At 44.3% G+C, this 13,250-nt stretch overlaps 4 non-coding genes across 4 annotated transcripts; all 4 read left to right on the top strand.

Annotated features, from left to right (window-relative positions):
- The first annotated feature begins 627 nt into the window (after positions 1–627).
- LOC138565229 (U6 spliceosomal RNA) lies at positions 628–734 on the top strand. Its single transcript, XR_011301127.1, has one exon. It is a non-coding gene; the product is annotated as a U6 spliceosomal RNA (small nuclear RNA).
- A 2,411-nt stretch (positions 735–3,145) lies between these two features.
- LOC138565228 (U6 spliceosomal RNA) lies at positions 3,146–3,252 on the top strand. The gene has a single exon (XR_011301126.1). It is a non-coding gene; the product is annotated as a U6 spliceosomal RNA (small nuclear RNA).
- Positions 3,253–8,175: 4,923 nt separating this feature from the next.
- LOC138565227 (U6 spliceosomal RNA) lies at positions 8,176–8,282 on the top strand. The gene has a single exon (XR_011301125.1). It is a non-coding gene; the product is annotated as a U6 spliceosomal RNA (small nuclear RNA).
- A 2,395-nt stretch (positions 8,283–10,677) lies between these two features.
- Positions 10,678–10,784, top strand: LOC138565225 (U6 spliceosomal RNA). The gene has a single exon (XR_011301124.1). It is a non-coding gene; the product is annotated as a U6 spliceosomal RNA (small nuclear RNA).
- The last annotated feature ends 2,466 nt before the right edge of the window (positions 10,785–13,250 follow it).

Genomic DNA, 13,250 nt, shown 5'->3' with positions numbered 1-13,250 from the left:
CACACATGCCTCATATCCCGTTGCAGTTGATAAAGTCACATCATCTCCCACCAGTACAAGCTGTAAAAGATTTCCAGGGCTTATCCAAGCAAACTAGACGTGGGTCGAAGGTTGAGCAATCCTTAAATCAGCAGCAAAGTTAAAATTGAAATCAGCCTCAGAATCCTTTATAGGATGGTCCAACATCTGTTGCTTACAGGGCTCAATCGGACAGCCTCTGGTGCTGACTCCTTAAGCCACCTCCTGTTTTTGCCTTGTCCTTGATACAGCCATGGGCCCACATACACTCAGAGGTACCGAGTTTTTCTCATGTCTATTGGGTCTATTGTGATGCTCTCAGGCTTGTATGACCCAGCCATTGTGATGGGGAGGGGGTTTTCATTTTGCAAGCACCCTGGACCATTAATCTTTATATCTTTAAATATAATTGGCATTAAACTAAAACCCTTTAGGGCCAGATCAATACAGCAGCAAAGAATGCTTATTCGTTGTTGTTTGCCTCTTCATTTCATACCACCCGATATCTAAATGGTGTTTGGACTTTCTGCCCTCTGAAATAAGGACATTTGGTATGGCAAACCTTTGACCAGAGGTCCTAATCAATGGTTTGATTGACTCTCCCTTTGCGCTTGCTTCTGCAACACATGTACTAATATTGGAATGATAATGGGAAATTTAAATCGGCCCCTGCTCTAAAGGATGACACGCACATTCGTAAAGCATTCACTATTTTTGGAACATGACTGGACAGAAACTTTCTTAATTTGCAAGTGTTGATTTTTTAATAGATCTTTCTTTATTGAAGATTGAAATTGTATGTTCATTCATATTACACGACAACACAATGCATTTTGCGCCAAATTCAACACTAATGCCTCAGGAGCCTTTTACTTGTGAGTCCTCTTGACTGAATGAACAGCCCCGTCCCCTTCAATTTCTTGACTTGTACTTTTACAAGTGGCACGCTTCTTTTGTTTTTTTTTATCCCATTCTACCAAACTCAGTATTATCACTTTCCCCCTTGTTGTGCACTCCAGCGTAAACTGCTTTAAGGTGCTATTTGCAAATATCGCTCTGAACTACAGCTTTACTTGCTTCTGGGCCTTAATCTTTAAATGGGGCTGAGCAGAGTACTCCGGGTTTGGCTGCTTTTAGTTGGTTGATTTCTTTTTTGATTTCTGTAACTTTCAAACAGTCCCATTGTGAAATACCATTGCCACAATGTGCTGCAGTGCATGAAAACTTAAAATTAATGGTAGGGAGAGGGAGAGGGGCTGGGGGGAAGAGAGAGTGCGGGAGGGTGGGAGGGAGCGAGGGAAGGAGACAGGGAGGAGAGAGAGAGAAAACAAAGAAAATATGGTATTTGGGGGCTATGTATTTGCATGGAAAAGATTTTAGCCTTTTAATCAAGTGGAAAGGGGCTCTGTGGTTGGTATCTCAGCCTGTTGATGCTTTGTTGAGTTGCTTGGAACATGCAAGGAAGGAGACCTGAAGCACTCCCGACCAGGTTGCATGTCTCCAAGTTACTGAAATCCAACAGACCTCCTCCCTGTGCCACAAACTTCTGGGCACTGAGCTCTGCAGTTGTTCCCCACAGGTCGCCAAGTGTCCCAGATTTACTTTCTCAGAGTTGCTAGTTACTGCTACCCCACCTCGACCACTATATTTTCCCCAGATACTTGCTACTGTGGAGTAAGCAGGGCTAAGAGAGAGGGAGAGGGGGTGTGCCTATGCAAATCATCTGCCAGTATGCTTCCTGGGAGGTCATTCCATCTCACCATCTGACACCTGGGCAGCGGCAGGTAATTTGGAGAACAGACATATTCGGACAGGCCACAGAGCAAAAGCTGGGCCGTTGATTGAGGATCCCTTTAGCCATGTCTCCCTAAGTTACTGAGGTCCAGAAAAATTCCACCCTCAGCTCTTATAGAGAGGTCCTTGGCCGATCGTGGCCGATCAGGGTCGGGGGTGGGGGGACTGCACACTGCCTCACCTTTTCACTGCTTTCTACAGCGGTAATGCTTTTGCAGAAGGGGCCTGTACAAGTGATTTTGTCTGCGCTGTGGGAAAGTGACATTTATCCACTGACATTAACCAAATTATTTGCGCTGTTCAACGCACATACATGCATAGAAATCATGTTATGTTTTTTGGGGAAGGTCTAGAGGGTCCTGCTGATGATTTATTAAGCTGTCTGCTACTCTTGCTTTTACATAGTCTTCCCTGCCCAGGCATGTTTAAGGCATACTGCATGTCCCTCCATTACAATGAAAACTCTGTTGAAAGCACAGAGGTACATAGGAATGGATCTGTTAAGAAATGAGACAAAAAGCCTGGAAAATGTAGAAACAGGTAGTATTTGGACTTAGCACATTTGACTGTGAGTTAGTTTATTGTATCAGTTGACCCACTGACCCCCTTACCTTTTGTGTAATACTTTTGCTCTCAGTGGGGTTGCCCAAAGTTCCCTTCTTAAAGCGGCTTTCTTATAAAAAAATCCTAGACCTGCTTTTTGTGGCACACATGCCTCATATCCCGTTGCAGTTGATAAAGTCACATCATCTCCCACCAGTACAAGCTGTAAAAGATTTCCAGGGCTTATCCAAGCAAACTAGACGTGGGTCGAAGGTTGAGCAATCCTTAAATCAGCAGCAAAGTTAAAATTGAAATCAGCCTCAGAATCCTTTATAGGATGGTCCAACATCTGTTGCTTACAGGGCTCAATCGGACAGCCTCTGGTGCTGACTCCTTAAGCCACCTCCTGTTTTTGCCTTGTCCTTGATACAGCCATGGGCCCACATACACTCAGAGGTACCGAGTTTTTCTCATGTCTATTGGGTCTATTGTGATGCTCTCAGGCTTGTATGACCCAGCCATTGTGATGGGGAGGGGGTTTTCATTTTGCAAGCACCCTGGACCATTAATCTTTATATCTTTAAATATAATTGGCATTAAACTAAAACCCTTTAGGGCCAGATCAATACAGCAGCAAAGAATGCTTATTCGTTGTTGTTTGCCTCTTCATTTCATACCACCCGATATCTAAATGGTGTTTGGACTTTCTGCCCTCTGAAATAAGGACATTTGGTATGGCAAACCTTTGACCAGAGGTCCTAATCAATGGTTTGATTGACTCTCCCTTTGCGCTTGCTTCTGCAACACATGTACTAATATTGGAATGATAATGGGAAATTTAAATCGGCCCCTGCTCTAAAGGATGACACGCACATTCGTAAAGCATTCACTATTTTTGGAACATGACTGGACAGAAACTTTCTTAATTTGCAAGTGTTGATTTTTTAATAGATCTTTCTTTATTGAAGATTGAAATTGTATGTTCATTCATATTACACGACAACACAATGCATTTTGCGCCAAATTCAACACTAATGCCTCAGGAGCCTTTTACTTGTGAGTCCTCTTGACTGAATGAACAGCCCCGTCCCCTTCAATTTCTTGACTTGTACTTTTACAAGTGGCACGCTTCTTTTGTTTTTTTTTATCCCATTCTACCAAACTCAGTATTATCACTTTCCCTCTTGTTGTGCACTCCAGCGTAAACTGCTTTAAGGTGCTATTTGCAAATATCGCTCTGAACTACAGCTTTACTTGCTTCTGGGCCTTAATCTTTAAATGGGGCTGAGCAGAGTACTCCGGGTTTGGCTGCTTTTAGTTGGTTGATTTCTTTTTTGATTTCTGTAACTTTCAAACAGTCCCATTGTGAAATACCATTGCCACAATGTGCTGCAGTGCATGAAAACTTAAAATTAATGGTAGGGAGAGGGAGAGGGGCTGGGGGGAAGAGAGAGTGCGGGAGGGTGGGAGGGAGCGAGGGAAGGAGACAGGGAGGAGAGAGAGAGAAAACAAAGAAAATATGGTATTTGGGGGCTATGTATTTGCATGGAAAAGATTTTAGCCTTTTAATCAAGTGGAAAGGGGCTCTGTGGTTGGTATCTCAGCCTGTTGATGCTTTGTTGAGTTGCTTGGAACATGCAAGGAAGGAGACCTGAAGCACTCCCGACCAGGTTGCATGTCTCCAAGTTACTGAAATCCAACAGACCTCCTCCCTGTGCCACAAACTTCTGGGCACTGAGCTCTGCAGTTGTTCCCCACAGGTCGCCAAGTGTCCCAGATTTACTTTCTCAGAGTTGCTAGTTACTGCTACCCCACCTCGACCACTATATTTTCCCCAGATACTTGCTACTGTGGAGTAAGCAGGGCTAAGAGAGAGGGGGTGTGCCTATGCAAATCATCTGCCAGTATGCTTCCTGGGAGGTCATTCCATCTCACCATCTGACACCTGGGCAGCGGCAGGTAATTTGGAGAACAGACATATTCGGACAGGCCACAGAGCAAAAGCTGGGCCGTTGATTGAGGATCCCTTTAGCCATGTCTCCCTAAGTTACTGAGGTCCAGAAAAATTCCACCCTCAGCTCTTATAGAGAGGTCCTTGGCCGATCGTGGCCGATCAGGGTCGGGGGTGGGGGGACTGCACACTGCCTCACCTTTTCACTGCTTTCTACAGCGGTAATGCTTTTGCAGAAGGGGCCTGTACAAGTGATTTTGTCTGCGCTGTGGGAAAGTGACATTTATCCACTGACATTAACCAAATTACTTGCGCTGTTCAACGCACATACATGCATAGAAATCATGTTATGTTTTTTGGGGAAGGTCTAGAGGGTCCTGCTGATGATTTATTAAGCTGTCTGCTACTCTTGCTTTTACATAGTCTTCCCTGCCCAGGCATGTTTAAGGCATACTGCATGTCCCTCCATTACAATGAAAACTCTGTTGAAAGCACAGAGGTACATAGGAATGGATCTGTTAAGAAATGAGACAAAAAGCCTGGAAAATGTAGAAACAGGTAGTATTTGGACTTAGCACATTTGACTGTGAGTTAGTTTATTGTATCAGTTGACCCACTGACCCCCTTACCTTTTGTGTAATACTTTTGCTCTCAGTGGGGTTGCCCAAAGTTCCCTTCTTAAAGCGGCTTTCTTATAAAAAAATCCTAGACCTGCTTTTTGTGGCACACATGCCTCATATCCCGTTGCAGTTGATAAAGTCACATCATCTCCCACCAGTACAAGCTGTAAAAGATTTCCAGGGCTTATCCAAGCAAACTAGACGTGGGTCGAAGGTTGAGCAATCCTTAAATCAGCAGCAAAGTTAAAATTGAAATCAGCCTCAGAATCCTTTATAGGATGGTCCAACATCTGTTGCTTACAGGGCTCAATCGGACAGCCTCTGGTGCTGACTCCTTAAGCCACCTCCTGTTTTTGCCTTGTCCTTGATACAGCCATGGGCCCACATACACTCAGAGGTACCGAGTTTTTCTCATGTCTATTGGGTCTATTGTGATGCTCTCAGGCTTGTATGACCCAGCCATTGTGATGGGGAGGGGGTTTTCATTTTGCAAGCACCCTGGACCATTAATCTTTATATCTTTAAATATAATTGGCATTAAACTAAAACCCTTTAGGGCCAGATCAATACAGCAGCAAAGAATGCTTATTCGTTGTTGTTTGCCTCTTCATTTCATACCACCCGATATCTAAATGGTGTTTGGACTTTCTGCCCTCTGAAATAAGGACATTTGGTATGGCAAACCTTTGACCAGAGGTCCTAATCAATGGTTTGATTGACTCTCCCTTTGCGCTTGCTTCTGCAACACATGTACTAATATTGGAATGATGATGGGAAATTTAAATCGGCCCCTGCTCTAAAGGATGACACGCACATTCGTAAAGCATTCACTATTTTTGGAACATGACTGGACAGAAACTTTCTTAATTTGCAAGTGTTGATTTTTTAATAGATCTTTCTTTATTGAAGATTGAAATTGTATGTTCATTCATATTACACGACAACACAATGCATTTTGCGCCAAATTCAACACTAATGCCTCAGGAGCCTTTTACTTGTGAGTCCTCTTGACTGAATGAACAGCCCCGTCCCCTTCAATTTCTTGACTTGTACTTTTACAAGTGGCACGCTTCTTTTGTTTTTTTTTATCCCATTCTACCAAACTCAGTATTATCACTTTCCCCCTTGTTGTGCACTCCAGCGTAAACTGCTTTAAGGTGCTATTTGCAAATATCGCTCTGAACTACAGCTTTACTTGCTTCTGGGCCTTAATCTTTAAATGGGGCTGAGCAGAGTACTCCGGGTTTGGCTGCTTTTAGTTGGTTGATTTCTTTTTTGATTTCTGTAACTTTCAAACAGTCCCATTGTGAAATACCATTGCCACAATGTGCTGCAGTGCATGAAAACTTAAAATTAATGGTAGGGAGAGGGAGAGGGGCTGGGGGGAAGAGAGAGTGCGGGAGGGTGGGAGGGAGCGAGGGAAGGAGACAGGGAGGAGAGAGAGAGAAAACAAAGAAAATATGGTATTTGGGGGCTATGTATTTGCATGGAAAAGATTTTAGCCTTTTAATCAAGTGGAAAGGGGCTCTGTGGTTGGTATCTCAGCCTGTTGATGCTTTGTTGAGTTGCTTGGAACATGCAAGGAAGGAGACCTGAAGCACTCCCGACCAGGTTGCATGTCTCCAAGTTACTGAAATCCAACAGACCTCCTCCCTGTGCCACAAACTTCTGGGCACTGAGCTCTGCAGTTGTTCCCCACAGGTCGCCAAGTGTCCCAGATTTACTTTCTCAGAGTTGCTAGTTACTGCTACCCCACCTCGACCACTATATTTTCCCCAGATACTTGCTACTGTGGAGTAAGCAGGGCTAAGAGAGAGGGAGAGGGGGTGTGCCTATGCAAATCATCTGCCAGTATGCTTCCTGGGAGGTCATTCCATCTCACCATCTGACACCTGGGCAGCGGCAGGTAATTTGGAGAACAGACATATTCGGACAGGCCACAGAGCAAAAGCTGGGCCGTTGATTGAGGATCCCTTTAGCCATGTCTCCCTAAGTTACTGAGGTCCAGAAAAATTCCACCCTCAGCTCTTATAGAGAGGTCCTTGGCCGATCGTGGCCGATCAGGGTCGGGGGTGGGGGGACTGCACACTGCCTCACCTTTTCACTGCTTTCTACAGCGGTAATGCTTTTGCAGAAGGGGCCTGTACAAGTGATTTTGTCTGCGCTGTGGGAAAGTGACATTTATCCACTGACATTAACCAAATTACTTGCGCTGTTCAACGCACATACATGCATAGAAATCATGTTATGTTTTTTGGGGAAGGTCTAGAGGGTCCTGCTGATGATTTATTAAGCTGTCTGCTACTCTTGCTTTTACATAGTCTTCCCTGCCCAGGCATGTTTAAGGCATACTGCATGTCCCTCCATTACAATGAAAACTCTGTTGAAAGCACAGAGGTACATAGGAATGGATCTGTTAAGAAATGAGACAAAAAGCCTGGAAAATGTAGAAACAGGTAGTATTTGGACTTAGCACATTTGACTGTGAGTTAGTTTATTGTATCAGTTGACCCACTGACCCCCTTACCTTTTGTGTAATACTTTTGCTCTCAGTGGGGTTGCCCAAAGTTCCCTTCTTAAAGCGGCTTTCTTATAAAAAAATCCTAGACCTGCTTTTTGTGGCACACATGCCTCATATCCCGTTGCAGTTGATAAAGTCACATCATCTCCCACCAGTACAAGCTGTAAAAGATTTCCAGGGCTTATCCAAGCAAACTAGACGTGGGTCGAAGGTTGAGCAATCCTTAAATCAGCAGCAAAGTTAAAATTGAAATCAGCCTCAGAATCCTTTATAGGATGGTCCAACATCTGTTGCTTACAGGGCTCAATCGGACAGCCTCTGGTGCTGACTCCTTAAGCCACCTCCTGTTTTTGCCTTGTCCTTGATACAGCCATGGGCCCACATACACTCAGAGGTACCGAGTTTTTCTCATGTCTATTGGGTCTATTGTGATGCTCTCAGGCTTGTATGACCCAGCCATTGTGATGGGGAGGGGGTTTTCATTTTGCAAGCACCCTGGACCATTAATCTTTATATCTTTAAATATAATTGGCATTAAACTAAAACCCTTTAGGGCCAGATCAATACAGCAGCAAAGAATGCTTATTCGTTGTTGTTTGCCTCTTCATTTCATACCACCCGATATCTAAATGGTGTTTGGACTTTCTGCCCTCTGAAATAAGGACATTTGGTATGGCAAACCTTTGACCAGAGGTCCTAATCAATGGTTTGATTGACTCTCCCTTTGCGCTTGCTTCTGCAACACATGTACTAATATTGGAATGATAATGGGAAATTTAAATCGGCCCCTGCTCTAAAGGATGACACGCACATTCGTAAAGCATTCACTATTTTTGGAACATGACTGGACAGAAACTTTCTTAATTTGCAAGTGTTGATTTTTTAATAGATCTTTCTTTATTGAAGATTGAAATTGTATGTTCATTCATATTACACGACAACACAATGCATTTTGCGCCAAATTCAACACTAATGCCTCAGGAGCCTTTTACTTGTGAGTCCTCTTGACTGAATGAACAGCCCCGTCCCCTTCAATTTCTTGACTTGTACTTTTACAAGTGGCACGCTTCTTTTGTTTTTTTTTATCCCATTCTACCAAACTCAGTATTATCACTTTCCCCCTTGTTGTGCACTCCAGCGTAAACTGCTTTAAGGTGCTATTTGCAAATATCGCTCTGAACTACAGCTTTACTTGCTTCTGGGCCTTAATCTTTAAATGGGGCTGAGCAGAGTACTCCGGGTTTGGCTGCTTTTAGTTGGTTGATTTCTTTTTTGATTTCTGTAACTTTCAAACAGTCCCATTGTGAAATACCATTGCCACAATGTGCTGCAGTGCATGAAAACTTAAAATTAATGGTAGGGAGAGGGAGAGGGGCTGGGGGGAAGAGAGAGTGCGGGAGGGTGGGAGGGAGCGAGGGAAGGAGACAGGGAGGAGAGAGAGAGAAAACAAAGAAAATATGGTATTTGGGGGCTATGTATTTGCATGGAAAAGATTTTAGCCTTTTAATCAAGTGGAAAGGGGCTCTGTGGTTGGTATCTCAGCCTGTTGATGCTTTGTTGAGTTGCTTGGAACATGCAAGGAAGGAGACCTGAAGCACTCCCGACCAGGTTGCATGTCTCCAAGTTACTGAAATCCAACAGACCTCCTCCCTGTGCCACAAACTTCTGGGCACTGAGCTCTGCAGTTGTTCCCCACAGGTCGCCAAGTGTCCCAGATTTACTTTCTCAGAGTTGCTAGTTACTGCTACCCCACCTCGACCACTATATTTTCCCCAGATACTTGCTACTGTGGAGTAAGCAGGGCTAAGAGAGAGGGGGTGTGCCTATGCAAATCATCTGCCAGTATGCTTCCTGGGAGGTCATTCCATCTCACCATCTGACACCTGGGCAGCGGCAGGTAATTTGGAGAACAGACATATTCGGACAGGCCACAGAGCAAAAGCTGGGCCGTTGATTGAGGATCCCTTTAGCCATGTCTCCCTAAGTTACTGAGGTCCAGAAAAATTCCACCCTCAGCTCTTATAGAGAGGTCCTTGGCCGATCAGGGTCGGGGGTGGGGGGACTGCACACTGCCTCACCTTTTCACTGCTTTCTACAGCGGTAATGCTTTTGCAGAAGGGGCCTGTACAAGTGATTTTGTCTGCGCTGTGGGAAAGTGACATTTATCCACTGACATTAACCAAATTACTTGCGCTGTTCAACGCACATACATGCATAGAAATCATGTTATGTTTTTTGGGGAAGGTCTAGAGGGTCCTGCTGATGATTTATTAAGCTGTCTGCTACTCTTGCTTTTACATAGTCTTCCCTGCCCAGGCATGTTTAAGGCATACTGCATGTCCCTCCATTACAATGAAAACTCTGTTGAAAGCACAGAGGTACATAGGAATGGATCTGTTAAGAAATGAGACAAAAAGCCTGGAAAATGTAGAAACAGGTAGTATTTGGACTTAGCACATTTGACTGTGAGTTAGTTTATTGTATCAGTTGACCCACTGACCCCCTTACCTTTTGTGTAATACTTTTGCTCTCAGTGGGGTTGCCCAAAGTTCCCTTCTTAAAGCGGCTTTCTTATAAAAAAATCCTAGACCTGCTTTTTGTGGCACACATGCCTCATATCCCGTTGCAGTTGATAAAGTCACATCATCTCCCACCAGTACAAGCTGTAAAAGATTTCCAGGGCTTATCCAAGCAAACTAGACGTGGGTCGAAGGTTGAGCAATCCTTAAATCAGCAGCAAAGTTAAAATTGAAATCAGCCTCAGAATCCTTTATAGGATGGTCCAACATCTGTTGCTTACAGGGCTCAATCGGACAGCCTCTGGTGCTGACTCCTTAAGCCACCTCCTGTTTTTGCCTTGTCCTTGATACAGCCATGGGCCCACATACACTCAGAGGTACCGAGTTTTTCTCATGTCTATTGGGTCTATTGTGATGCTCTCAGGCTTGTATGACCCAGCCATTGTGATGGGGAGGGGGTTTTCATTTTGCAAGCACCCTGGACCATTAATCTTTATATCTTTAAATATAATTGGCATTAAACTAAAACCCTTTAGGGCCAGATCAATACAGCAGCAAAGAATGCTTATTCGTTGTTGTTTGCCTCTTCATTTCATACCACCCGATATCTAAATGGTGTTTGGACTTTCTGCCCTCTGAAATAAGGACATTTGGTATGGCAAACCTTTGACCAGAGGTCCTAATCAATGGTTTGATTGACTCTCCCTTTGCGCTTGCTTCTGCAACACATGTACTAATATTGGAATGATAATGGGAAATTTAAATCGGCCCCTGCTCTAAAGGATGACACGCACATTCGTAAAGCATTCACTATTTTTGGAACATGACTGGACAGAAACTTTCTTAATTTGCAAGTGTTGATTTTTTAATAGATCATACAATTTCAATCTTCAATAAAGAAAGTTCATTCATATTACACGACAACACAATGCATTTTGCGCCAAATTCAACACTAATGCCTCAGGAGCCTTTTACTTGTGAGTCCTCTTGACTGAATGAACAGCCCCGTCCCCTTCAATTTCTTGACTTGTACTTTTACAAGTGGCACGCTTCTTTTGTTTTTTTTTATCCCATTCTACCAAACTCAGTATTATCACTTTCCCCCTTGTTGTGCACTCCAGCGTAAACTGCTTTAAGGTGCTATTTGCAAATATCGCTCTGAACTACAGCTTTACTTGCTTCTGGGCCTTAATCTTTAAATGGGGCTGAGCAGAGTACTCCGGGTTTGGCTGCTTTTAGTTGGTTGATTTCTTTTTTGATTTCTGTAACTTTCAAACAGTCCCATTGTGAAATACCATTGCCACAATGTGCTGCAGTGCATGAAAACTTAAAATTAATGGTAGGGAGAGGGAGAGGGGCTGGGGGGAAGAGAGAGTGCGGGAGGGTGGGAGGGAGCGAGGGAAGGAGACAGGGAGGAGAGAGAGAGAAAACAAAGAAAATATGGTATTTGGGGGCTATGTATTTGCATGGAAAAGATTTTAGCCTTTTAATCAAGTGGAAAGGGGCTCTGTGGTTGGTATCTCAGCCTGTTGATGCTTTGTTGAGTTGCTTGGAACATGCAAGGAAGGAGACCTGAAGCACTCCCGACCAGGTTGCATGTCTCCAAGTTACTGAAATCCAACAGACCTCCTCCCTGTGCCACAAACTTCTGGGCACTGAGCTCTGCAGTTGTTCCCCACAGGTCGCCAAGTGTCCCAGATTTACTTTCTCAGAGTTGCTAGTTACTGCTACCCCACCTCGACCACTATATTTTCCCCAGATACTTGCTACTGTGGAGTAAGCAGGGCTAAGAGAGAGGGGGTGTGCCTATGCAAATCATCTGCCAGTATGCTTCCTGGGAGGTCATTCCATCTCACCATCTGACACCTGGGCAGCGGCAGGTAATTTGGAGAACAGACATATTCGGACAGGCCACAGAGCAAAAGCTGGGCCGTTGATTGAGGATCCCTTTAGCCATGTCTCCCTAAGTTACTGAGGTCCAGAAAAATTCCACCCTCAGCTCTTATAGAGAGGTCCTTGGCCGATCGTGGCCGATCAGGGTCGGGGGTGGGGGGACTGCACACTGCCTCACCTTTTCACTGCTTTCTACAGCGGTAATGCTTTTGCAGAAGGGGCCTGTACAAGTGATTTTGTCTGCGCTGTGGGAAAGTGACATTTATCCACTGACATTAACCAAATTACTTGCGCTGTTCAACGCACATACATGCATAGAAATCATGTTATGTTTTTTGGGGAAGGTCTAGAGGGTCCTGCTGATGATTTATTAAGCTGTCTGCTACTCTTGCTTTTACATAGTCTTCCCTGCCCAGGCATGTTTAAGGCATACTGCATGTCCCTCCATTACAATGAAAACTCTGTTGAAAGCACAGAGGTACATAGGAATGGATCTGTTAAGAACTGAAACAAAAAGCCTGGAAAAATGTCGAAACGCGTAGGATTTGGACTTACAATTAACTGACTCACATTCAGATGTGCTATCCCTTGCCCCCCTGACCCCCTTTCCTTTTGTGTAATCCTTTTGTTCTCAGTAGGGTTTTCCAAAGTGGCTTTCAAATAAAAGATCATAGACCTGCATTTTGTGGCACACATGCCTCATATCCCGTTGCTCTTGATAAACTCACATCATCTCCCACCAATACAAGCTGTAAAAGATTTTCAGGGCTTAGCCAAGCAAACTAGACGCGGGTCGAAGGTTGAGCAATCCTTTAATCAGCAGCAAAGTTAACATTGAAATAAGCCTCAGAATCTCTTAAAGGATGGTCCAACATCTGTTGCTGGCAGTGCGCAATGGGGCAGCCTGGGTCCTGACACCTTAAGCCATCTCCTATTCTTGCCTTGTCCTTGATCCAGCCATGGGCCCACATGCACTCAGAGGTACAGAGTGTTTCTCATGTCTCTGGGTCTGCTGTGATGCTCTCACTCTTGCATCACCCAGCCATCGTGATGGGGAGAGGGGTGTCGATTTGCAAGCACCGTTGAGCATGAATCTTTTTATCTTTAAATATAATTGGCATTAAACCAAACCCTTTAGGACCAGATCAATAAAGCAGCAAAGAATGCTGATGTATTGCTGTTTGCCGCTTAATTCCATACCATCCGACATCTAAATGGTGTTTGGTCAAACGTTTGCCATATCAAATGTCCTTATGTTAAAGAGCAGAAAGTCCAGAGGTCCTAATCAATGGTTTGGTTGGCTCTCCCTTTGCGCTTGCCTTAAGGCGTCAGCCCGATTGCGCCCTGCAAGCAACCAGTGTTGGCCCATCCTTTAAGAGATTCTGAAGCTG

This window comes from Ambystoma mexicanum, chromosome 1q, assembly GCF_040938575.1.
Source record: "Ambystoma mexicanum isolate Mex_15411 chromosome 1q, UKY_AmexF1_1, whole genome shotgun sequence".
NCBI classification, from domain to species: domain Eukaryota; kingdom Metazoa; phylum Chordata; class Amphibia; order Caudata; family Ambystomatidae; genus Ambystoma; species Ambystoma mexicanum.
Note: the sequence above shows the minus strand (reverse complement) of the source record. Positions and strands in the feature narration are given on the sequence as shown.